This window comes from Panulirus ornatus, chromosome 7 (assembly GCF_036320965.1).
Source record: "Panulirus ornatus isolate Po-2019 chromosome 7, ASM3632096v1, whole genome shotgun sequence".
Taxonomy (NCBI): domain Eukaryota; kingdom Metazoa; phylum Arthropoda; class Malacostraca; order Decapoda; family Palinuridae; genus Panulirus; species Panulirus ornatus.
Window position 1 is genome coordinate 22,970,562 of NC_092230.1, and position 24,133 is coordinate 22,994,694.

Here is a 24,133-nt window from a genome sequence, read left to right on the forward strand (position 1 = left end):
TCCCGCCCCCTTCCCTTTTAGTCGCCTTCTACAACACGCAGGGAATACGTGGGAAGTATTCTTTCTCCCCTATCCCCAGGGAATATATATATATATATATATATATATATATATATATATATATATATATATATATATATATATATATATATATATATATATATATATATATATATCACGTGTGTGTGTGTCCTCGTGTATGTTGCTATTTCTTATCAGGGCGAGGAGTGATGCCTTCTTCTGCTGGCTCGGAGTTTCTGCCCACCCAGCATTTGGCTTTGTGATTCTGTTTTGAAGCAGTTGTTGACCAGTCCTCCGGCACCCGAACCCTCATCAGAGGCGCCAAGTCAAGGCGCTGGATCAGCTGCGGGGTATTTCACCACCGTATGTCATCGGTGCTGACGTTCGCAAGAAACCAAAGAGTGTGGCTACGCCGAGACTCTGGACCCTCCAACCAATAAGAATTGCTGATAGTTCTATAGCCAATCAAAATGTAGCGTTGTATAGCAGCAAGGGTGAACGCTTGTCTTTACTTGTACCCACTACACCCGCTGAGATTTGATTCCTCTCTCTCTAGCCCAGCGAGGTAAGTGGTGTCCCCTGCTGTAAGCCTTCCTGTAAGCCCTGCTGTGCTGTAAGCCCGTTACTACCGTGTCACGCCAGGTTTAGGTAAGTGTTTACTGTGTTACATCAGGTTTAGTTAAGTGTAATGATGATGTTTACTGTGTCACGTCAGGTCTAAGTGTAATGTTATCGAACAAAGTGTCTTAAAGGAAAGAGATCTCCTGTCTTGAAATCTTATCTGGAATGTTAACTCATGTTCAATGTTAACTCATGTTCAATGTTAAACTCATGTTCAGTGTTAACGTAAATGATTCATGCCTGATTTATGTGCCTATCTTTGTACACCTGAATTCTTTCATTATAATTAGATTTAATGTAATGCTGGTCTTCAATTCAATCCCATAACTTTATCATTGTGTTATTCCGTTGTGATATAACAAATCTATAACGTCCTTGCAAGACAAGGATCAGTAGTATTTGTAACATATATGTTACTGGCGACCTTGCCTGAATAATTATTGAGTTCGTAACAATATATATATATATATATATATATATATATATATATATATATATATATATATATATATATATATATATATATATATATATATTTTGTCGCTGTGTCCCGCGTTTGCGAGGTAGCGCAGGGAAACAGACGAAAGAAATGGCCCAACCCACCCCCATACACATGTATATACATACACGTCCACACACGCAAATATACATACCTACACAGCTTTCCATGGTTTACCCCAGACGCTTCACATGCCCTGATTCAATCCACTGACAGCACGTCAACCCCGGTATACCACATCGATCCAGTTCACTCTATTCCTTGCCCTCCTTTCACCCTCCTGCATGTTCAGGCCCCGATCACACAAAATCTTTTTCACTCCATCTTTCCACCTCCAATTTGGTCTCCCACTTCTCCTCGTTCCCTCCACCTCCGACACATATATCCTCTTGGTCAATCTTTCCTCACTCATTCTCTCCATGTGCCCAAACCATTTCAAAACACCCTCTTCTGCTCTCTCAACCACGCTCTTTTTAGTTCCACACATCTCTCTTACCCTTACGTTACTTACTCGATCAAACCACCTCACACCACACATTGCCCTCAAACATCTCATTTCCAGCACATCCACCCTCCTGCGCACAACTCTATCCATAGCCCACGCCTCGCAACCATACAACATTGTTGGAACCACTATTCCTTCAAACATACCCATTTTTGCTTTCCGAGATAATGTTCTCGACTTCCACACATTCTTCAAGGCTCCCAGGATTTTCGCCCCCTCCCCCACCCTATGATCCACTTCCGCTTCCATGGTTCCATCCGCTGCCAGATCCACTCCCAGATATCTAAAACACTTTACTTCCTCCAGTTTTTCTCCATTCAAACTTACCTCCCAATTGACTTGACCCTCAACCCTACTGTACCTAATAACCTTGCTCTTATTCACATTTACTCTTAACTTTCTTCTTTCACACACTTTACCAAACTCAGTCACCAGCTTCTGCAGTTTCTCATATGAATCAGCCACTAGCGCTGTATCATCAGCGAACAACAATTGACTCACTTCCCAAGCTCTCTCATCCACAACAGACTTCATACTTGCCCCTCTTTCCAAAACTCTTGCATTCACCTCCCTAACAACCCCATCCATAAACAAATTAAACAACCATGGAGACATCACACACCCCTGCCGCAAACCTACATTCACTGAGAACCAATCACTTTCCTCTCTTCCTACACGTACACATGCCTTACATCCTCGATAAAAACTTTTCACTGCTTCTAACAACTTGCCTCCCACACCATATATTCTTAATACCTTCCACAGAGCATCTCTATCAACTCTATCATATTCCTTCTCCAGATCCATAAATGCTACATACAAATCCATTTGCTTTTCTAAGTATTTCTCATATATTCTTCAAAGCAAACACCTGATCCACACATCCTCTACCATTTCTGAAACCACACTGCTCTTCCCCAATCTGATGCTCTGTACATGCCTTCACCCTCTCAATCAATACCCTCCCATATAATTTACCAGGAATACTCAACAAACTTATACCTCTATAATTTGAGCACTCACTCTTATCCCCTTTGCCTTTGTACAATGGCACTATGCACGCATTCCGCCAATCCTCAGGCACCTCACCTTGAGTCATCCATACATTAAATAACCTTACCAACCAGTCAACAATACAGTCACCCCCTTTTTTAATAAATTCCACTGCAATACCATCCAAACCTGCTGCCTTGCCGGCTTTCATCTTCCACAAAGCTTTTACTACCTCTTCTCTGTTTACCAAATCATTTTCCCTAACCCTCTCACTTTGCACACCACCTCGACCAAAACACCCTATATCTGCCACTCTATCATCAAACACAGTCAACAAACCTTCAAAATACTCAATCCATCTCCTTCTCACATCACCACCACTTGTTATCACCTCCCCATTTGCGCCCTTCACTGAAGTTCCCATTTGCTCCCTTGTCTTACGCACTTTATTTACCTCCTTCCAGAACATCTTTTTATTCTCCCTAAAATTTAATGATACTCTCTCACCCCAACTCTCATTTGCCCTCTTTTTCACCTCTTGCACCTTTCTCTTGACCTCGTGTCTCTTTCTTTCATACATCTCCCACTCAATTGCATTTTTTCCCTGCAAAAATCGTCCAAATGCCTCTCTCTTTTCTTTCACTAATAATCTTACTTCTTCATCTCACCACTCACTACCCTTTCTAATCAACCCACCTCCCACTCTTCTCATTCCACAAGCATCTTTTGCGCAATCCATCACTTATTCCCTAAAAACATCCCATGCCTCCCCACTCACCTTACTTCCATTGTTCTCACCTTTTTCCATTCTGTACTCAGTCTCTCCTGGTACTTCCTCACACAAAAGAAGGAACAGAGAATTGGGCCAGGTGAGGGTATTCCCTCAAAGGCCCAGTCCTCTGTTCTTAACGCTACCTCGCTAATGCGGGAAATGGCGAATAGTTTGAAAGAAAAAGAAAGATATATATATATATATATATATATATATATATATATATATATATATATATATATATATATATATATATATATATTATATATATATATATATATATATATATATATATATATATATATATATATATATATATATATATATATATATATATATATATATATCCCTGGGAATAGAGGAGAAAGAATGCTGTGCAGTTTTGGTTGCCTTACTATCAAGGCAAGGGGGACAGGTTTGGAAGTTATCCTGGGACAGTTTATAAGTCGGACCGCTTTCGACTCATCTCTAGTCAAGTAAGGATACAGAGCTAGAACCACCCCAAATTTAAGAGCAGCACTCCGCGCAATGACCAATCAATCCCTTGAATAAACAGAGGAATAGTTCAGAAGAGAAGTTTCGACATCTAAATAGGACACCCAGTTTCTTAGAGCAGACTTAGCTATTCCCGTAATGTGGGGTTTCCAAGAAAGAGTGGATGTTACAGTGATACCAAGTATGTTCACTGAGTCAAGAGGTGGAATTACGGAACCGCCAAAGAACAGACGAGAGTTGTGAGAAATTTATGATAGAGAGATGGGTAGAAATTGGGTCTTCGTGGCATTAAACTTAAGATTTGATGTACCCCACTGACATATCCTGTCCAAGTCTTAGTTTATTTAGGAAGCTGTGTCTAAACGAGATACAGATTGAGTGAAAGAAGGAGCAGAATTGAAGGATGTGGATGGATGCAGTGTTGAATCGTCAGCGTATGAGCGCACTGGATTATTTGTGGAGCATAGAAAATCGTTGAAAAAAAAAGAGGAAAAGTGTAAGGGACAGGCCAGAGAAGAAGGTAGATATCAAGGAACAAAGTGAGGGAGGGAAGCCAGAAGAGAGGAGTTTAAGATCCCGATGCCACATCCTGTCAAAAGCCTCAGATATGTCAAGAACAACTGTACACGACTCCAAAAAATCTTTCAGGGATGATGATCAGACATTAGTAAGACAGGAGAGAATATCACCAGTGGATCTCGCCTTACGGAAGCCATACTGGGAGTCAGAGAGAAGACTGATTTTCGAGGTGTTTAAGGTATGGGAGTTGATGGAGTCAGTTTGGAGATATATACACATAAAAGCTCCACCTAAAACTTATCTTATTTTTTAGTTGCATCAAGTCTATTACGAGTCTATACCCTGTTCTGTCAGGACACTGTAAACTGAACTGAATTTAGCTCAGTGATAATAGTGGTGATGGTAGGAGTAACCTGAAAGTTACATATCATGTTGAAAAGTATCAAGAGTATATTGTCTCGGAATCAAGAAGTATGCTTCTTAAGAAACTCACAGTAGAGTGCTATTTCCCAAAAGGTGTAAAATGACACCACTGAAAACAGTAATATCAATACTGGAAAAATATGAAGTAGTTTTGTCATTGATGTAGGGAACTGCACCTCTTGATTGCTGATTATACGTTTGCTAGGAAAGGTGTTCGTCAACAGATGTTTGTGGGCTGGTATTGGGAGCCGAGTTTGATCAGGCTGACAATAACAACCATCAGGTCAGCGGAGAGCTATTTTGTCTGAACTTCTCAAATAGACAACAGTACGAGGGAAAAGACCTTTGTTTTAGTGCTGACAAGGCATTTACAACAGAAGGAGGTATCTTTCAAGAACTGTCAAAGTCCTGGAGGGATGGATAGCATACCGAGGGATTTACGAAATTTGCGTGCTTGTCTTGTGTGTTCACTCAAGGTAAGATATACCCATGTAAAGAATTCTTATACACACATTTAGAAATGGACATATCGACTAAAATTACGTTAGATAATCTTAGGTAAAGATACAGTTTAAAAGCATCAGTGTTAACGGTTCATTGTTATTACGAGTGTTTTTAGCCCACTATTTCTCTCTATTTCTAAGCCCTGCCCACTTTACGAGAACTTTAAATTGATGCTGTTACAGTTGTGACACCTATAATCTCGCACTCTAAATCATCTCTAAACATTGTAATAACGCATTCCTGATTTTTTTTTATTACTATGTGGAAGGATGTTGTCCTCAAACTAGAAAAGTTCCCAGTAGGGTTAGTGAAATACACCTGTAATACTGTATGAAGCATGGTTGACTAATGAAATATGTTTATATTGTTTTCTGCTTTTTGTATGTATTTGTATGAATTTGCTTAGCAATCTCCAATGAAATGGTAAGATGCAACATTTCTCATATTTCTGAAAATTGAGTAGTTTTTAAGTATAGTGAAAAAAGTTTCACAAGATTAAAAAAAACATGCAAGAGAAATAAAACAAGTAAAAGTTTAGAAACCTCTGATTACACAGGGAGAAAAACAAATTCTTCTGGGAGCTAGTATTATTTAGGTAGCATTAAGCAATTTATTTGACATTTTTCACTAAGCAGTGCTTATTTCTGTTATATCAACAAAAACCTCAACTGTTATTGATGTCTCATATGTTAGTACCAAGTGATGTACTGATCAGCCATTTTACTGATGTATTGGCATCAGTAAAATTTGGATAAATTTTGCTGATGGTTATATACAGTTGGTAAATGACAATGAAAAAGGTTATGAAATTTTATAAGAATTTTTATTGGAAAAGATTCAAAGGTTTTATGACATACTGCTTATTTTGTATTTTATCAACATACTTCATTTTGAGAGAAAAATTGAAAAACCATCATAACTGAATATTAATCATTACCAGTTATAGTGAAATGGGGAAAAAGAGTGAGAGTATTAGAGGGGGAGAAATGGTGGAAGAATACATGGAATGATTTATGCGAGAAAGGCATTTAAGGACAGATAAGTGGAGACTTTTTTGTGGCCACCCATTAGATGGAAGTTCCTGGAAGGAACAGGTGATAGTGATGTCATTAGGTAGATAGACTACAGCAATAGCACACTGCAAATTATAAAGTTTAGTACTGTTGGTATACATTAAAAAGAACAGTTAACTTATAATCTATGCTTTTCTTCCTCATTATGTCTCACCAATACTCCAGTCTTTCCTAACCTACTATTGAGTAGAACTCATAACTATATTACAGCTCCTGAATACAAGCCCAGGCCTTACAACACATGACATTGATATTATTCATCAGGTGCAGGAATGATTTATACACTGAAAATTGATTATGGTAAGCACAGTATTAAGAAAAATACTGTTCCTAAAATATGAACGGAACAAACAGCAGTGCTTAGTTTAGAACGGGTTGGCGACCTGTTTGCCTCTGTGAGCCAGATCTTTTATTAATGAGTGGACAGTGGGCCTGACAAATGCCATAAAAAAAGCTTGAAATATGGGAATTATCCTTTTAAATATATGTAATTATATTTTGCCTCAAATCAGTGAATAATGCATGTTAAAAAATAATTTTTGCTTAACCAAGTTGCCAAATAGTAATCAAAGAACTCAATTTAGTTGCAATTTATTTCAATCAAGGCATCTGTTGAATCTATTGAAAAGACTGAAAGGATCTATAAAACATAAAAAGTATGAAAATGATGTATTGATTGGTGGTAAATTAAGAATGATTAACAAGAAAATCAACTAATTCTAATGCACATAGTGGATGAATCAGTGTGAAACTTGATGTTCTTTGTTGCTTGAAAGCTTCTCAGTATTGGGTGTCAGACTTGTTGATGCCAAGAGCAAGACATTATCCAGATGGGCATCTGTTAATTTTGTTCTTAAACGGTTCTTGATGCATTTCATTTTTGAAAATAATTGCTCACACAGAAAAGTGCAGCCAAACAAAGATGCCATCTTTTTTGCATGGTCCGCTAGGTTAGAATACTTCCCATTTGGATTGATATATTTTCTAAAAAAGTCAAGCACTGACACATTTAGAAAGAAAATTCTATCTTATTGTCATCACACTGCATCTCAAATCAGTTTCATTTGAAAACATATTTGATGGAGTGTCCACTTCCACATCAAATGGAGTAGCAAACAGCTTTAATTCATTTGCATGCAAGCAAAAATCAGCAAAATGATATGAAAACTTTTTTCAGTCCTAGGACAATATTCATTAAAGATGCCTGCATCTTGTGCTTTAATTTTTTGAAAAGTGGGAAAATGTGCATAGTTTTCTTTTTGAAGCTGGTATGCCCACAAATTCGGTTTTCTTTCAAAGGCCACAATATGATCATACATCTCGTGTATCAGCTGATTTTTTCCTTGAAGATATAAATTCAAATTATTTAAATGAGATGTAATGTCCACAAGAAATGCCAAAGTTGCAAGCCACTCAGGCTCACAAAAATGTGAAGCATTCTCATTTTTGCTCTCATGGAATATTACCACCTTTTCTTGCAATGGAAATACTCTTTGAGCATTAACCCTTTGTTAAGCCAGCGTACATTGCAGAAATATGCCAGGGCCCCATGTTCTGCCTCCATATCCAACAAAAACTGCTGAAATGCAATGATTTAATCCACTAGATAGGTTCAGATTCACTGCCATAACAACAATGTCCATAAGTTTTTTTTAATTTCAAAGACTTGGTGCATAATGCTTCTTGATGGATAATGCAATGAATTTTAACCAGTTTGTGTGCAATTCCAAGGTTTTCCATTTGTCGTTGCAGCAATGCATTGATGCCTTTCTTTCCCCACCACTGATGGTGCCCCATCAGTTGTGATGCCAATTAACTTCGATACATCGTTTCATGTCTGACCTCATTTTCAACAAAGCTTCAAAAATAACTGCTCCGGCAACCGTGTCCTTCATAGGAATTAATTGAATAAACTTTTCAAAAATTTGAAAAACTGAGCTCACTTCTCGCACAAACACTCCAAGTTGAGCATTGTCTCTCAAGTCTGTGCCATCAAGCGCAGTTGAAAAAAAAATGCATTGCAGGCTTCCCTTAAGCAACTTTTAACATCTGCTGACATTTCTTCAATTCACTGTGTGACCGATCATCCAGGCAGGCTGATAGATGCAAATAAAGATTTGTTTTTTAGGACAGACAGTATCCACCACTGCCGCTAAACCTCCTTTGATAAACTCTGTCTGTAAAAGGCTTCTTTTTTGCAATACGTTTTGCGACTTCGTAGCTGGCACGAGTATTTCCTTCATTTTTACTGCTTTTGGGGGGCAAAAAACGACGTTTATTTTCTAAAACTAACCTTCAGTCGCTCAACTTCATCTTTCCTTGCTTGCAAAGTAAATTTGTTAAAATTTCCACTATGGCAGGTCTCGTAATGTCGCCTGATATTTGCCACCTTCACAGCATTTTCTAAGCATATGAGACAGACTGGTTTCCCAGCGTGCTCGATGAAGAAGCAATCTTGTGTCCAAGTGTATTGGAAATTTTGGCACTCAGCATCAATCATCCTGCGCTTTGTATTCATTGCAATTGGAATTTTTTCTTCGATTTTATTTTTAGGCGCTGATTATTCTAGTATGGTAGCACGTGTAACATGTTTAGCGTGAAGGATCTTATCCCAAAGAAACACCGCTCTCATGTTAAAAAGTTTTCCTGGGCAGGATATCGTGCCTGTTATGTCGGTAAAACCTGCCCACTTTCCAACACATGGTCGAGAGCAGTTGTTCACGGATGACAAGAGATGCTCTCACGTTTTCAAACAGCTTGAGTTCAGAATTTCGTAAGAACGCTTGTTGGGAGGATTGTTTCACAATTCTGGACCCCGCCTCATCTTCGTATCAACTTAAGATTAAAGAAGCTGTTCATAACGATACAGAAAAACCGTCACTTAACGAACTTTTCATGTAAAATCATCCCATTCATTTTGATGTGTAACGCTGTTTTTTGTTTTTAATTCGTCGCCGTTGTTTTCACAGATAGTAACACGTTTATATTTTTAACCTTTTTGTTTGGAACTTTGCCTCGTTTTTTTTTTTTTTTACCATGTGATGCTTTTTAAGTTTTTCAGATTTAGTTTATACGTAGGATAATTGTTGTACAATCAAAACCGGTACCGGTGCAGAAGACACTTCGTAATTCTAAAAATGGTTATTTTCTTAAAATTTGTAACAGTTATTTGGTTCTCGTGACATCCTGTTGCTGCAGATCGAGAAGTTGTGTGACATATGTGGACTGTCGCCCTAGCATGACTTTTGACCAAATCTAATTAGGGGAGCATCACTCCGCGGCGGACGTAGAAAAGGGGTAATAAGTCCGGAATATTCCTTGCAAATCACTTGCCTATGGACTGTATTAAACCATAAAAGAGGTGACGCAATACAACATACCTTATTAGAATGAATTTTACTTTCTTCGAGCAGATACCTGCGCGCGCAAAGAGAGTATCTAATTTTTAATTCATATTAATAAGGTAGTCCGTAGTCTAATTTTTAATTCATATTAATAAGGTAGTCCGTAGTCCAGTGGTTCACGGGCCGGATAAACGTATTATCCCAATATTTGCTCGCGGGACGGTCAAAATCCCTTCGTGGGCCGGATGTGGCCCGCGGGCCCTAGATTGCATACCCCTGGTGTAGAAAGTTTCTGGTTCAGGAAGGGCAATGTGTAGTGGTCATAGTCGGCCCACAGTTAAAAACTTAGAAGTCTTACGCGGTAAATGATAAGGTAAATGGTATTCTTTAAACGTTTTTCTATGCATTATTTCTTTAGTAGGTTTAAGACTGACTTACGCGCAAAAATAAGAGACATACAGAGGAAGAATAATAGAAATGGGCGCAACAGTTGAACGTTTGGAATTCAGGTGAGGCAAGGCAAGCGATCATAATTAAAATATTTTTTTTAGCGAATGTTATGGTGAATTGTATTATGATTATTCTTTATAGGATTTTTTATGGGTACTATTACCATTCCGGACATTTAGCGAAATTTGGGATTTCAAGTCTTAGAATCAATAGGCTAGGCAATATTAAGACCCTATTTCACCATTTCTCCCGCAATTGATTACTTACCTTGTAAATTCTAATACTTTTGTTGGAAGATGATGTATTTTTTTTTTGTCCATTGTTTGTTTACGTGACGAACGTTGGACAAGTCTCATGTGTGTTCGTATGTTGCTTACTATTAGGCTGCAGTGCGCATGATCAAGTCTAGCGCATGCGCATCGCATTTGTCTTCTGGACGTTAATTGGTCGGCTTGAATATGTATCAACCAATCACTGCTCGTTACTGGCATCCCCAGCCCCGCGCTTGTATTTGAAGGCAGTTCCGCCATGTTGTTGTTGTGTAGTGTCTGTATCTTGACTAATTCGGCATTTGCAAAATTTCATATTACTGAAAAGACGGTGAAGAGTGGAAATTTCTGTAAGAGCAAAGTGTCCTGTCCTCCCAACTGGAGTGAATTGTGTGAACTTAGAAGTGTAAAGAGGAACAAGTGAATTGTATGAAGTGTGACCAGCCGTGCAGTTACCGAGCCGACAAACATTTTTTTCTTGGCATTTGTAGCAGAAGAGTTGTCCCCAGGAGTAAGGAGAGGAACAAGTGCAGTTACTAAGTTAAAGGAATATTTGTCAATGGTGTTTATCTAGACTTTTGGAAACTGATTTAATTTATTCATCATATTGGCTCCATAAGGTCGTCACGTGTGTGAACCTGTCCCAGTACGAGTGTAGACTGGCACAGTTTCTGTTCGGAAATGATGAAAGACTTGTGTGACCCTCAACAGCGACCAGGCAGCTCAGGTATCGTGGAAATCGACCATTGCAATTTAAAAAGAGGAAATACGAGAGGCCGTTTAGTATGAATGGCAAGGGAAAACAATTGGGCGGCCTACTGATGTGGATCAACCACTCCAAGAATCTTGTAGATCTACATAACCACTATCCACATGCAGAAGCGATTGTGGAGGGACTATGGGCTGAAGGAATCGGCCTGCCAACGAGGCCGTCTCTCCTTTGTCACAGTGCAGCAAGCTCTACCCTCCACAGTTGAGTCGAAGAACCAGCGGCTGGTGTGACTTGTGGATGACGAGGAGAAAGACCACTACGACCCCAGCTCTTAGTGATCTGAGTTTGATCAAGGTAAGCACACAAGTACATAGTTTATGGTAGGGGACGTTGGCCCTCAGATTGTTAGACTTGTTTTGGCTGAAATTGTTTTTCCGATCTTTTGACGTCGTTGGGTAAAGAGTTGGGGATATCTCAAAATTTAGTAATTTGCTATAAAAATTAAGGTGAGAATCGTGTAAAAGACATCGGAAAAACATTATTTCAACTTCCAAACAGGTGAATGTCCGGAGCGGGAATTTTACATTTATCTGTATAGATAAATTGTATCTTATTCATGAATGTACTGCAAAACCTTACCTAGCATATTCCATATTTCGAAGAAATGTGAAGGTAAATAAGTAGATACGTCTTTCATTTTCTGCATATGTGTTGTATATTTTCATAGCTAGGATAAAGCTCGAGTGTTACTTGGTACATTGTTTTCGTTATTTACATAATGTCGAGTATATTTCGTTTCTTTTCCCACAGTACTGAACCTCTTATTTACATGGATATCACCATATAGCACGATTAGTTACTGCGCGAACTTACATAACTTACTTTACCAATATTTGCATTGCCATGATAAACATATGTTTTGATACTTTTCTGGTTACTAATTGCAGTATGATATGCTTGTGTTGCTGAACTAAGTGTGTTCGAGGTTACACCTTGGATGAAAAGTCACATTTGGCGAGGCTCTATTACTAAGAGTGCAATTTAAAGAAATTCTTAATCCAAAGGAGTCCACATTGCTCTACTATTGAAAGCAGCCCAGCTTTGGGCTACGTGAGTCTTTGGAAGAACCCTAGGTAACACCGAGAAGCTTTCATAACAGGGACCCTTCAGTTTACGCATATTTGATGTACACCATTTTTAAGAATAATGCGCTTTGCCCATATGCACTTTTTATTTTCAATTTACTTTGGCTTAAGCTTGGAACAAAGCAATCACCACTGAAGTGATAGGACAGTGATGTGGTGGTGGTCTGCGCCAAGAAGCGTATGTTTACACGGCGTGGATAGTCTGTATTTCCGAAATGCTACAGTGTTTAGTGCTGCTCTAGGCTAAGAACAATAATGTTGTCACGAGTGAGGGTAAGATGATTGTGCTCAAACATTATGAGATGTGAACAAACAGCTGATATTTAGCATGTCCTTGGACTTAGCGAATTTACTTTATGGACTATTCCTGATGGTACAGAGTAGATCTATGAGAGAGCTATGAGTGGGACATTGATAATTGCATCTAAGACCTCATATTCCCAAAGTTTGGTTATGGAGAGATTGGAACGCATGTTGAGCACGGATCGAAAGCTAAACTCGAAAATGTTCCCGTCATCATTCTTGTGATACTAGCAAGTGTCCATAGTATATACGTAGTGGCAGCGGAAGAAGGAACAGTTAAGATATTTTAGTTATCCTGATTGATTCGGAAATTTTGGAAACGCTACAATTACCATAAAAGCAGTGTAACTGTAAAGCTGCTTCATCTGATGTCATTGTTGCCAAATATTTCCCAGAAACCCTCAAGACCATTACCATGAAGGCAGTAATTCAGCTAAGCAGATTTTCATTGTGGATGAGACCAGATTGTTTTGGAATAGAATGCCTTTTGAGAACTTGCATTTCCCGTGATGACTAGACTGCATCAGGGTTCAAAGTTTGATTTTTTCTGTGTTTACTGTCTGGTCATCATCCCTGAAAGATTTTGGGGAGTTATGTAGCTGCCCTTGATATTTCAGCCTTTTGACAGGGTGTGGCATCGGAATATGATCTCTAAGCTCCCCTCTTGTGGCTTTACTTCCTCACTTTACTCCTTAACATCTAGCTTCCTCTCCGGCCGATATATCTCTGTAGTTCTGTAATTCTACCTCTTGACTCGATTAACATTCTTGGTATTACTGTCACATCCTCTCTTTCTTGGAAAGTCCACATTATGGGAATAGCTAAATCTGCCTCTGAGAAACTGGGTGTGCTGTTTTGATGTCGAAACTTCTCTTCTGAATAGTTGCTCCGTTTATACAAGAGATTCATTCCTCCTTTTATGAAGTACTGCTCTCACATTTGGGGTGGTTCTAGCTCTGTATGCTTACTTCACAGAGTTGAGACGAAAGCAGTCCGACTTATAAACTGTCCCAGGTTATCTTCTAAACTTGACCCCCTAACCCTACGCCGCAATGTTGGTTCACCGCGTTTGTGCTTCAACCACTAGCTTGACCAAGCAATATTTGGCAAGCTGCTGCGTCACACGATTATTGTTTGGCCATCGGCAACTCAAGGGTGGGCCATTTTAATATCTGCTTCTTTCCCTACACATCGAAGCTTTGGAACTCTGCCTTTTCGTGTCTTTCCCAGTAGCTACGCCCTTGCATATTTCCGGTGTCTTTTTCCATTTCATAATTCTCAGTATTTCAGTTAGGCCCCGGCCTTGTGGAATTTTGTCTATGACAGGATTTTTCAACATAAAGTATTTTATATATCCTGGCACGTGAATACCGAAGCTTTCCAATGGAACTGTCGTAATTACGAAAGCCATGAATCCTCATTACTTTGATTATTTGATTTGCGTTTTTTTCTTATGGTATGGTATCTGGAATTTGGAGGATATGAAGATGTGCGAAGGTTTTGCGTTGTGAATTAGTAATCAGAAAGGCAAAAGGATGAAAGTCGCTTAAATATTTAGCATTTTGATGCACGATGTGTCATTGAAAAATCTTAAACTTGCGTTTATAATGTAAAGATTGACAGGCCACACCCATGGTTCACGTGAATGACAATACCTCATGCTCATACCCCTCGTGGCTCTGTGAAATAATCATCTGGCATGGTAGCACAATATGTGGAAGATATGTTGTTCAGTAATATACATAAAATAGCAATACAATGTACAAATCACAGAGGTAACCCATGGAAGAGATGTGAGTTTTTGATTAGAACAGTACTGTATTTCAGGTAAACGCATAAGCAGGAATAATTGGGGATCAGAGCGAGTGGATGCATTTTGTGTACAGAGGTTGTATGAGTGGAGACATTGCCCTCAGTTGACAAAGCTCTATGTTTTCAGTGAACTATGTGGATGTTCCATGGAACGCTTAAGGCGCTAGTCTATTTTTTTTTTTTTTTTATTGGGATTGAAATATGGATAGGCGGAAATATTGTTTAGCAAATATCAAAAATATCTGCTGTGAGGTACATGGGCATGGGTGGCATTTTTTCAGTGTATGATTTAGTTTAAGTTCTAGGTTAAACCTTTGTATAAAGTTAACTTAGGCAACATCTATAACAGAGTTATGGGTCTTATGCCATCCGTGCCAGTATCTTTAGATACTGGAAAACAACTATAAAGTTTCCTGAGTATAATTTAAACTTTGTAAGGTATGACCAGGGTTGTTCTACTGGTTACAGTATGACTGCCATAACACAAAGTAAAAAAAAAAAGTTTATAAAAGTGGATTCGTCATTTATCTGTGTCTGATGCCCGTTCCCTTCAGAAACTCCCTGGACGGGTTTGCCACAAAATATTCTCCATAGCTGGTGAACTTCAGTGCCGCTTCATAGCCTTTATTCATTAATGCTTCACTCTCAATAGGTCAGTGGCAGAGGACAATATCTAGCACAGTGTTTCCATTGGCTCCTAGCTAGTATTCCTACTGACTACTTCCGCTTGATGCGTCGTCTGCCTAATTTTTCAATCTAGTACTTCTGCCTAATGCTCATGCGTATTGTTCCTGCCTACTACTTGTTTAATGCTCATGCGTATTGTTCCTACCTACCACTAGCTAATGTTCGTACATACAATTTCTTTTCTATTCCCAAACTTTCAGAGGGAGCCTGGCTATCGTGATGGGCGGGTGGGATAACAAGTCCAACCCCCTAGGCGTAGTGCTTGGGTCGCTCACGGCGGGCCGCCCTGGAGCATAGGGCCCGCACCTCCTGTGTTGTAGGGAGGTTTTAAACTCGAACAGTAGCATCCTAAACTTTCAGAACAATTTATTTCAGAAATTTACGATCGTGTTAATAGGTGCCTCACAGCCTTTTTTGTTTTCACACTTTACTAATCAGTTTCAAGTTAAGGAATTGATATATTTCATCATTACATTTAATAGATAGTCAAACACGTTTCACATATTGGTACGATAATCTTAAAGTATCGCACGGTACCTATGACGTCACAGGCACAAATAACGAATAAATGTTTTCGCGAAATCAGAGATCATGGTTGGAGAGACAGTGAAGACACCATATGGGTATTAAGGTAAGTTGGATGAATATGTTAATGGTAATGGAAAGATTAAGTGGTTTTGCCGTTAAATGGGATAAAAGAAGATTGGTGTTAATTTGCGATTATGGTGTAACCAGCTTGCTGAGTACGACCTTTCTAGAGATGTAGTGTTGTACAAAGTTGCCGATTAAGACTGTGTTTTGTCAGTATATTGGCACCTGTGATTTTGGTATTATTTTGCCATTTGTTGTTTATAGGTATACCATAGAATTAAGAGAGATTGAGAGTCTCGTTCTAGTAGTGTAAGGAAGCTCTTCGGCCCCTTATCCTTGCTTTAATGAGTTGTTCGCTGATTGTGTTTGTTGTCTTGAGTGTGCTAACTTCATCCATCCGTAAGCAATTAATATGGCTAAAGGAAAGTATTAGTAAATTTCGACTCTAATACTTAAAAGGTAAATCTCTTCCTACTTGATAAGAGTTGGTTGATGTTTTCGTTGTTTCTTGGGTTTTGTCTGTTCATTCGTGTTTCACATCTAGTATATTATTATTATTAGGTAAAATAACCACAGGACTTCGGTCCATTTCCAAGGTATGTGCATTACAACTACAGTGAGTGAAGCTTGATCCAGAATCCCAGCATTTTCTGTGTTGATTCCTTAAGCTCATTTCGGTGCAATGGTTTTTATGGTCTTCATCTGGGAATCGAGAGTGGCGAATTTGTGAACTTCCGTCTTTATTCTGGTGTTATGATTTACCGTATTAGAACAAAATATAAGGAAGAACCTATTGGATGTTGCTATTTTCTGTAAGGACAGTTTACCGATGTATCCTATAATTATAGTGTTTAAGTAAAATGCAATAACAACCCAGAGTTTGAGTCAGTTGCCAGTTAGTGAAATACAAAGAATATATGCAAACTAATCAGACCACCACAGTTAAAGAGTATTGGTTGCACGCTATCACTGATGGCGGGTGTACTTACTCCTCAGATCTATTGGTCAAATCATTAGGGAAAGTGACGTACATGACACGGTTCTTTTCTGGAGCACTTTGGGAAGTGATTCATGGGTTTCGTCCCATTGTTTGGAATAGCTGTGTATGGCTAGTAGCTTTAAAGGTCTACCAATAGTATTTACATAATACAATAATAGTTGAGGAATTTGTTGAAAGATGAAACTAAGCAAGGTAGTATATTAGGCACCTTGATGTAGTGAAAGTCGCTGACAGTTAATCTGCAGGCTCTGGTTCGATTCCCAGTAATGAGAGCATACAGCTCAGATGTTTGAACTTTATATTGTTGGCTCATATTATCTATTAACTTAGTTTGGGGAAAGGCAACACGACTGTACCAGGCTAGCCAGTGGAAAGGTTTGAACTCTTTGAGTTATCCCTGGGGCGATCATGTCCGGGGATATGACGCGCAGTGGCAGGTCGTTGATCATTCCAGTGGTTGGTTACTTATCTGTCCTATAACAGGGACAGATTATGGTGATGTAAGTGAATTAGGTGACGCACTTTTGAACATTTACAAAACCCATGGAAACCTCGGCAAACGTCCCTTGCAGTATTAAGATTTATCTTAATTTTCAGTATTTTATTTGAAATATACGTCTAATTCATGGAAATGCATCTCCATCATGGATTTTTTGATGTGCTCACCAAACTGGGGGTGGAAGGATGGAGTGAAAAAGATTTTAAGCGATCGGAGCCTGAACATACAGGAGGGTGAGAGGCGTGTAAGGAATTGGGTGAATTTTAACGATGTGGTATACTGGGAATGACGTGCTGTCAGTGGACTGAACCAGGGCATATGAAGCGTCTGGGGTAAACCATGGAAAGGTCTGTGGGGCTTTGTTGTGGAAAGGGAGATGTGGTTTCGGTGCATTACACATGACAGCTAGAGACTGAGTGTGAACGAATGTGGCCTGTTTTGTCTTTTTATGGTGCTACCTCGTTGAAGCAGGGGGTAGCGATGTTGTTTTCTGTGGGGCGGGGTAGTGCTAGGAATGGATGAGGGCAAGTATGAATATGTACATGTGTATATGTCTGTGACTATGTATGTATATGTGCGTATTGGGCGTATATATATATATATATGTATGTGTGTGTATGTATATATATATATATATTTATATATATATATATATATGTATGTATATATATGTATATATAATATATAATGTGAATAAGAGCAAGGTTATTAGGTACAGTAGGGCTGAGGGTCAAGTCAATTGGGAGGTGAGTTTGAATGGTGAAAAACTGGAGGAAGTGAAGTGTTTTAGATATCTGGGAGTGGATCTGTCAGCGGATGGAACCATGGAAGCGGAAGTGGATCATAGGGTGGGGGAGGGGGCGAAAATTTTGGGAGCCTTGAAAAATGTGTGGAAGTCGAGAACATTATCCCGGAAAGCAAAAATGGGTTTGTTTGAAGGAATAGTAGTTCCAACAATGTTGTATGGTTGCGAGGCGTGGGCTATGGATAGAGTTGTGCGCAGGAGGATGGATGTGCTGGAAATGAGATGTTTGAGGACAATGTGTGGTGTGAGGTGGTTTGATCGAGTAAGTAACGTAAGGGTAAGAGAGATGTGTGGAAATAAAAAGAGCGTGGTTGAGAGAGCAGAAGAGAGTGTTTTAAAATGGTTTGGGCACATGGAGAGAATGAGTGAGGAAAGATTGACCAAGAGGATATATGTGTCGGAGGTGGAGGGAACGAGGAGAAGAGGGAGACCAAATTGGAGGTGGAAAGATGGAGTGAAAAAGATTTTGTGTGATCGGGGCCTGAACATGCAGGAGGGTGAAAGGAGGGCAAGGAATAGAGTGAATTGGAGCGATGTGGTATACAGGGGTTGACGTGCTGTCAGTGGATTGAATCAAGGCATGTGAAGCGTCCGGGGTAAACCATGGAAAGCTGTGTAGGTATGTATATTTGTGTGTGTGGACGTGTGTATGTACATGTGTATGGGGGGGGTTGGGCCATTTCTTTCGTCTGTTTCCTTGCGCTACCTCGCAATACGCGGGAGACAGCGACAAAGTATAAAAAAAAAAAAAAAAAAATATATATATATATATATATATATATATATATGGGGTAAACCATGGAAAGCTGTGGAGGTATGTATATTTGCGTGTGTGGACGTATGTATATACATGTGTATGGGGGTGGGTTGGGCCATTTCTTTCGTCTGTTTCCTTGCGCTACCTCGCAAACGCGGGAGACAGCGACAAAAAAAAAAAAATATATATATATATATATATATATATATATATATATATATATATATATATATATATGTGTGTGTGTGTGTGTGTGTGTGTGTGTGTGAGCGAGAGAGAGAGAGTGGATTGGCCGTTCTTCGTCTGTTTCCTGGCGCTACTTTGCTTACGCGGGAAATGGCAATCATGTATATTAAATAATATTGATTATTAGGTGAGGGTGTAAGGTCGAGTTGCTAAGGAGATCGGGGTATTTCTTCGTTCCGTAGTACTCAATTATCAGGTGGTTTTTGCCGGTTTTTTTTTTTTTTTTTTTTTTTTTTTTTTTTTTTTTTTTTTAGGAAAATAAGCACGTACATCGATAGTACTCTGGACTATGGTCTTATGACATGCTACGACACACATTAGTGGACGGTGTGACGGGGCTGGCCAGTGTGTCGCTGACTAGTGTTGGTGGTGTTGATTGTCGTACCACAGTACGACACGGGCCCTTTCCTGTAGGCAGCCCGTTCCGTGTGTCCGATTGGGAGAGTGGACGATCTATGCACTGTTGCCTTTCTTGACGGCACTTTGGACTTTGTGGTCGGTTGGTTTTCTGTCCAACTCTGCCCTCTGGCAGAGCCTGTCCCCTGATATGACCAGAGAAAGTCCATCCCGTGTGTATGTTGGAGCCTTAGTTAGCCAAAGATCCCGCACCGCGGCAGAGAGACAGGGAGGCACTACTGCTAGCCGCCGCCTCAGTGGTCCGAATGGATCTTGCTTGTCCGTCACCCCCCCCCCCCCCTCTCTCTCTCTCTCTCTCTCTCTCTCTCTCTCTCTCTCTCTCTCTCTCTCTCTCTCTCTCTCTCTCTCTCTCTCTCTCCAGCAAGGGGAGGAGTACCCCCGCCAATTTAGCAAAAGACGACTGGGGGAATCGGACTGGACGATCTGGCTATTTGGGCTGTTGATATCTGGATGATATAGAGCAAGTGCTGCAGAGCAGATGCTTGCTTTGGGCTTTCTGTGCCGATGAACCAGCAGGTATTTCGTAGCCTTCCTCTTGGCCTCTTGTAAGTCCGGCATTCTTGTTCGGAGACTTCGTGTCACCCCGCAGTCGAGTAGGTAATGTTCCAGGGGTTGTGCTGCTGGTGCCTGACAGTATGGACACTCAAACAGGATTCCATCGATCATTTGCCAGTTGCATTTGTACCCCAGTCGCAGTCTCTGACGATTGACCATGGTATGTCTTGAAATTTCTTTGTCGGTGCGTGGTAGCTCTCGCAGTAGCCACCAGGTATCATCTGGCTGACTGAGATTCGGCGTGCAAGACTTTTGAGAAAATTCTCTTACATGGAGTTTTGCCATTTTGTTGAGATGTTACTTGATTTTCTGTAGGCTTGCTGGAACTTTTATAGTTGGTGTTGAACCGTGTAGCAGCATGGCCATGGCAGCCTCATCTGCGATTTCATTCCCTTCAACCCCCACGTGACTGGGAATCCAGTGTAAGATGATCTGTCGATTTTGTCGCAGGAGGTCCTAGAGTTGGGCGAGGATCGAGGTGATGAGGTTGACGTTGTCCCTCAGTTGAATGTATTGTAGCGCTTGAATGGCCGTTTTTTAATCCTTGTGGATTATAACGGCTGTATGTGTTCTGTGGTAGCATGTTCCAGGGCTTTGGAAATGGCTGTTAGTTCGGTGTGTTGAGTGAAGCAGCCATCCGAGAGTCTGTCCTTGGGTGTGGAAAACCGCTGCAGATCTTCCCCCATTCTGGTTTACTGAGTCATCAGTGAAGTAAGTTGTGGCCTCACTTGGTGTTAAGGCGGCCATATCTTCCAGGGGTAGTCTTCTGGCGTCTTCTTGCAGGAGTTTGGACTTGCTGTCTCCAAGCCTTGTGACACCGAATTTGGCTGGCGGAGGGTTCCACGGTGGTGGATCAGCGTACTCGTTGCGATTGTCCTCATTTTGTAAATACAAGTGCGTCTGCCTGTATATATCCTCTAACGTTAGCCACTATATTTGTCCAGGTATCTATGACCTTTTTGTTAAGGTGGAGAGCACTGGTGCCTTTCCTTTTTGCCGCCGTAGGTTTGTCAGACCTGCAGATTTTTGTCAACAGACCGGCTGTGGTCTGCTTGACCTTTGTCGCTAGTGGTGGCAGCTCAAGTCTCCATCTGCAGGCTTCAGAACCTGGTCCACATAGGTGCCCCGATCATGGCCATTAGAGTATTAATCTGGATGACTTCCAATCTTTTCATTTGCTCTTCACGGAGACCAATGAGCGTCGGAGTGCAGTAGTCGACTAGAGACCTGATGGTTGCTGTGTAGCACTTCCGTGGTACGTGTGTGTTTGCACCTATTGTTGTGCTAGTGAGCGACCTCTTGATATTATGTTTACCCTTGGTTCTGTCTCGAATATTTTCCTTGTGGTTTGAAAGTCAGTCTTCTGTCAAACCAGATTCCGATACATTGATGGATTTCGACCAAGGTTATTGGTGTGTTCTGAATGGTGAGCATCCTGCCTGGGGTGTCTGTATATAGAAAGCCATCGCGCTGGCCTTGGCTAGGCTTATCTTGAGGCCCAGTCTGTTGCACTCGTTTTCTCTTGAGTTGCAGTGCGTGTTGGGCGTTGACGAATTTGTTGGCTCGCACTATCAGCTGTAGGTCATCTACGTAGCATAGGAGCTTCGCTGTTTGCCTGAAGGGGAGTCTTACTAATTTTCCATTAGTATGTTGAATAGTGTTGGGCTTAGGATGCCTCCTTGTTGGGTTCCGTTCTCGAGTGGCTTTTAGGTCGATGTGACTGCCTAAAAAAGGACTCTTTCCTTTCTGCCGGTGAGATAGTCTTAGGTCCACCTCAGCATTCTCCCCTGGACTCCTTTTCCGGCCAGGGTTTCTAATATTGCTTGAGGACTAGTGGGCTCGAAGGTCTTTTTTAGGTTGGGGAATACTGTTAAGGCTGGTTTATTGTCAACAGTACTGAGCAGCTCGACTACATTACTTGCTGTTCCAGTACCTTCCGTGTATGCAAAGATATGAGGGTGCAGACTTCCGATCTTCCACTTCAGCCTGTTTAAAACCCTTATCTCTGTCGTCTTGGTTATACAACTGAGGAGGGAGTTGGGCCTTGGCTCTCTTGGCTTTTGGAATGGGCTGTATGTCTGCCCTCTTTCATGCTTGTGGGAGTCTTTGTGCTGTCCACGAGGCGTTCATAACTCGCAACAGTGCCTCGTGTCCAGTTTTACCCAGGCTGCGAAACAGAAAATATGTTATTTTGTCTGCCCCTGGTGCTGTATCCTTGCCCCGTTTCATTGCTTTCTGGAGTTCTTGATTACTGAAAGGCCTGTCGGTGCTATCTCTGCAGCAGGCCTCCTGGACAACGTGTAGTCTGCTTTGTCGATGTTGTTGCTGCTCCTCTGTGGCTCGTTTTAGGTAGACTGCGCGTGCCTGCACGGTCTGAGAAGAGGTTGGCCAGTCTCTCTGCCTCTTCCCCGGGTTGGGATGCCTTGGTGGTCGTAGAATACGAACACCAGACGCTCTTTTGATTTGACCCCGCTCTTTCAGCTCGGAGTACCATTTGAGCCAGCTTTGTCTTAATTTTTCTTGTCTCTTCTGCATACATCTTGCAGGAGGAGTCTGTTCGCGTCAGTTGGGTACTTTATTTAATTTTTTTCCGGTTATATTTACCTTATGCTTGAGTTCTTTGACCCTGCTACTAGTGATCATATTGTTTTTGAGCTTGGGTTTGGTACCCGGTATAGCGAGATCGGTTGCACTCTGGAGGGCCTGAACGAGTCCGTTGTGTAATGTTCTTCGTCTAGGTGTGTGGCACCAACCTGATGTTGTTCTGTTTGCCACTTTTTTAAATGCTCTTTGAACAGCTACCATTTGACTTTTTCAGTATACCTCCCTGCCGATGGTGGAGGAAGTTTACTAACCGTAAGGGTGGTTAGTGGCATAATGTTCGCTTGCAAGTGTTTCATGGAACTGCCAACAGGCTACGTGCTGCAGTGATTGGGAGAGAAAGGTGAGATCTAATCGGCTTCCCTTTATGTGAGTGGGTTTACCGTTGTTCAGAAGGATTGCTTCTAGCGTGTCTTGTAGTGAGTGGTGGATGTGTAGTCCGTCTTCATTTGCACGTCTTGAGTGCTGGGTAGGAGGTGGATGTGCATTGAAGTCTCCCTCTATTAATGTAGGGTTGTGCGCGGCCGACACGAAAAGTTCTGTTATATCGAGTGAACGTCTTTATGTCTTGTATATATTGTAGATGGTGATGTCATGGCACTGCAGAGTGACTGTGACGGCTTAGACTTCAACATGTTCGCCACATGGTATCGGTTGCTCGATCTCGCTGTAGGGTATGTTGGACCTAACCAGAATCATACATCCTCTGGTAAGTTGAAGGTGTGGTGTTCCTGTAGCAAAGTTTCTTGCAATAGTATTATGTCTTATGTTTCTTGATGTGCTGCCGCTTGCAGGAGATGTGCCTTGTTTCCAATTCCCTGCGCGTTCCACGATGTTAGTGGCGTGGCTGTCGTCTTCAACCACTGGGCTTATTCTTGAAGGGTCATCAATTCTATGAGGTCCATGACCTTTACTGCTGAGGAAGTGGAGCGGTCCAGTCCTAACCTCTTCGGTGTGCTGGTCCTGTTGACCACTCTTCGGTTGACGGGTGCGGATGAAACTGTTTCCTCCTTTTGGGCAGTTTTTACCTTCTCGTTCCTGTTGTTCTTTTCTTGTGCAACCCTTTCTGGGGTGGCGTGAACCTCTTCTGTTTCTATTTGAGTTTGGAGGTCCGTCTTTTCTTGGGTAACTGGCGCTCGGACTTGACCCAGCACGTTGCTCATGAGAAGAGAGGTGTTTGGCCTGTATCTTGTAGCCCAACAACGAAGCTAGCCCATCCGCGAAACTTGAGTACCCTGGAAAGATCCGACACGTGGATCATCCCTTTTGGTGCTGGTTGATTTCTTTGTTCCGGCTGGTTTGATCCTTTTTTTGAGTGCCACCGGTGGCGTCTGCTGTTTGGGAGGTTCGGAGGTGGTCGGAAGACGGAAACTGTTCCGTGTTTCCTGTATTAGTTGTCTGAGGAGCCTCCCGTTGCTGTTCCAGTAGTTTATTCTGCATGCCCCATACGAAGGTGCCTGCAGGGCTGGCTGGCATTTATTCGCGGTAGCTACTGTATGCTGTGGAGCAGGACGG

At 41.1% G+C, this 24,133-nt stretch overlaps 1 protein-coding gene across 2 annotated transcripts in view; it reads left to right on the plus strand.

Moving 5' to 3' along the window:
* Positions 1-5,093: 5,093 nt before the first annotated feature.
* The window catches only part of LOC139749453 (probable ATP-dependent RNA helicase DHX35), a 206,168-nt gene continuing 187,128 nt past the window's right edge, over positions 5,094-24,133 (plus strand). The window contains exon 1 of one of the 2 annotated variants that reach the window (XM_071663332.1): positions 5,094-5,324. The gene's annotated coding sequence lies outside the window, so the exon portion shown is untranslated. Of the gene's footprint in view, positions 5,325-10,740; positions 11,555-24,133 lie in introns of those variants that run through there. The other variant, XM_071663334.1, reaches the window with a different exon arrangement.